The sequence below is a fragment of the Artemia franciscana genome, chromosome 7 (genome assembly GCF_032884065.1).
Source record: "Artemia franciscana chromosome 7, ASM3288406v1, whole genome shotgun sequence".
Taxonomy (NCBI): Eukaryota; Metazoa; Arthropoda; class Branchiopoda; order Anostraca; family Artemiidae; genus Artemia; species Artemia franciscana.
Genome location: NC_088869.1, coordinates 14,014,270 through 14,017,923, shown reverse-complemented (window position 1 = coordinate 14,017,923; position 3,654 = coordinate 14,014,270).

Here is a 3,654-nt window from a genome sequence, read left to right as displayed (position 1 = left end):
CACAGCTGTTCAGGCTCGTCCTCAACCCCCTGACCTGCTCAGATTTCACTCTTTACCCCCTCCCGTGAACTTCAACTTAACTATTGCTTCATTCTTACGGTAGAAATTCTCAATCAATAACCACGTGGCCAATAAGCTTCTTAAAATAATTGAATTGCATTCTAAATCCTTATTAGAGTCTGTTACAATTCATTATGTGCTTTTTGTCCTACAAAGCTCAATAAGCGGCAATTTATTCTTTTAAAGACGGAAATTTCTTAGTATATCTATCAATCCTTATGGTAGGTTTGCAAGATTTTTTTTTTTTGCATGAAATTCATCTCGATATTCCAGCCACGTTACAGAGAGCGTAATAATTGTGCTTATTCAACAAGTTATTATAATTAATTTCAATAATATCTGTTGAACGTGGGCCAAATGTAGGAATTGAGCCTGTTCTTGTTGGAAATATTCTAGGGGATATCGGCTGGGTAATAAATACTAAAAGCGGTATGGTGCATGACGTAGGTTTAACTTAAAAGTAGAAAGACTGGAAAATTCGTTTGTTGTTTTTATTTCTACTAGCAATCATTGTCTCTATAAGGCAGTACGTCGGCTATCTCCAAAATTTTCCTGGTTTCTCCAAATTACCCTAAAAGAAAACTAGGTTCTTTGAATCTCCCCGTAAATTAACTCGCGTAAATCCAAAAATAAAATCTTTAATTTTAGGGTGGATTTGGAAGACCCTATTTTTTCTGGGATGGGGGGGATTCTGGGATAGGGGAAGCACCATATGAGTGTTTTTTTATGACTTCCGAATGAAGCAAAAATAGTGAGTAAAAACGAAGCTACAACTTTCTGTTCTTATATACTTTTTCAAATGGGAAATTCTAAGTAGGCCTATCTAGACAACAAAATAAGATACAGAAACTTGCATTTAACCAGAAGACTCAACAGGCATCTGAAACCTCGATTTAAGACTAGCGGCAAATCATATATAATCAAATCATATATAGCAGAATTTGGAGAATTCACCAACGACAAGCCCCATTTGTGACAATGATTCTTACTTTCCATATATTTTTTTTATTAATCTAGTCTGATTAATTTATTAATTTTTAGTCTGAGATATTTCTTGACTACAAGAGACTAGTTTGCCCTTTCTCATCCCCCAATGAGGCTAAATCAGTCCCTGTTTTTTTTTAAGAAATAGAACAATAGATTTTACTTCTGATTAACATTGGTTGAGATACAATACCCCGATCTAGCTATTATTCTCATGACAAATTTAGGAATATAAAAAAAATCGATCAACCGTGCTGATTTTAAAATGAGAACTTGACAACAAAAAACTGACACATAAGACCTCTCAAATTGGCACAAAGATCTGCTCCACGATTCCAGGGGGATCAGGGTCATGAATTCGACTCCAATGCCTCAAGAGCTTTCCCCAATTTAAGTAATGTCGATGTACCAACATGTCTCCAACGACAGGACTCGAAGGTTGCCAGAGTTGTAAACAAAATATTTTTGTATAAATCATATTCTTCATTTCAAAATAGACATACACACCAGAAAACAATTTTCTTTTCTTCATTAACTGATACAGTATAATAACAACCTATAGTTTTGTAACGCAGAGACGTTTCCGCCTTTTTTAGGCACTTCTTCATGCATGTATTTTAATAATTTATTTTAGATGCCTGCTTTTTTTACTAGTTTTGTTTGCACAAAATTTACATTTTATTTACTTTTAAGGTTTAATTCCCGTCGGAAAGGATTTCCAAGAATGAAATCACCATTAGAAAAAGTTCCACGCCTTTTTCTGTAGTCTTAGATTTTTGCTTCACGTTAAAAAAAAAAGTTAAATATTTAACAAAATGTAATATATAAAAAAATATTGATTTTTTTAAATACTAAAATATATGTATTTTCTACAATTAAAATATTTAAAAAATAAATACGAAACAATATCTATCAATTTTTAACAGCTGTCACTTTCTGACAATTTCAGCATGAAAGTCTCTTTTGTTTTTGCTTTTTATCGTATTTACTTTTTTCAGCACTGAGGAAGGACCGTGAATATTGGTCCACCATTCAATATCTGATCTATTTTGATACACCGGCTATTTCTTTAGCTATTATTGACCTTTTTAAAATCGTGGATTTCGTTTTTTGATTGTCTTGATTGACCATTTCCACCCTTAAAGTGCCAAGGGAATCAAAATAAAAACATTGTTTGCCCCCGAGACCTATCTTAGGTCTGCTCATATTTGAAACCAAAATTATGTGATTTTTTGTTGTTGTTGTTTCATAATAATGAAGTTTTTAAGGGCAGTATCACGCTTTCGTCATTGTTGCCAGGTTGAACCGTGAACATAAATCAGCAAAACTAATCAGTTAAATTTAGCACCACTTTTCATTCATAACGACAAAAAAACAGCAATCTATTTATTCCCAAAAACAATAACACCTTCAAAGGGAAAGCAACACCTTCCTAAGATGCTGGGTCCCATATGTTTTTAGCTTGTTTTTGGCTAATTTTTCGCCCATGTTTCTCATTCTTATTTTAAATTTGGGACCCACCACGGCCAACAACTACATGTGCCTCACATCCAGCCAGGCCTGGATTTATCAAGAGACCCACTAGGCCCTGGCTTAGGGGCGCAAAATTACAGGGATGCAATAAATTATCACCGTGCGAATGTTTTTCACAGCAAAAACTGGACTGATATGATTTATAGACAAAGTGCCAGGTGCACTCCGCCACCGTTCTGCCTATTTACGGGATAATATTGTTTTATTAACAATAATTAACAGTATAATTTTATCTATTAATATAATTAATAGTTATTAATTATGTTCTTAATTAATTAATTAAATGAATATTAATTAATTAATGTTGTTAATTAATGGATATTATTAATAATAACAATATGATTATTTAAAAAATTATTTAATAATAATAATTAACACAACACAGAAATTCCGTGGCCACTTATAAACTCAAGAATGACAGTTAAGAGTTCGGTATAACCTTTTTCTTTCATTGCTTTAGATTCGTCATTTGCGTCCTGTTCAGTGCTTCCACTATTCCGAATTTTCGGGGACTCCCCGAAAATCTCTCAAAAACGGAGCAACAAAAAACCTCAAATCTTTGAATCTTGCCCTGCATCCAGGCTTAAGTACTGAAAATGCAGTAAACTCTTTTTGTTTTGCATATGGATGTCGATTTCACTAAAAATTCCTGATTTTCCCTTATTTTAAGACATAAATGGTTGTGCAAATTTTCACTTAACAAGTTAAAACGATTCGATTCAATTTTAACTGTCCTTGGTCTTTTAAAAGTTCAAATCCTAGGGGCTTACTTAAAGACAGAATTAACAATACAAGCAAGAAAAAAAATGATCAAAATAGACAAAAAATTTATTGCATCGAAGCCAAAGTTCAAGATAAGAAGAAAACCAAGAGAGTGCTGATACCATTATCTCCTATATCTGATTTCATTTTCAAATTGTTCCGCCGTTAACGTTCCATCGATTGCCTTGCATCCAGGGTTAAACACTGAATATGCGCTAACTTCATTTGGTTTTTTCTCTGTTCTTAAATTCGTTAAAATTAAGAAGAATATACTGAGCATCACATAAACGACCCCCAATTCATACTTTAGAGATA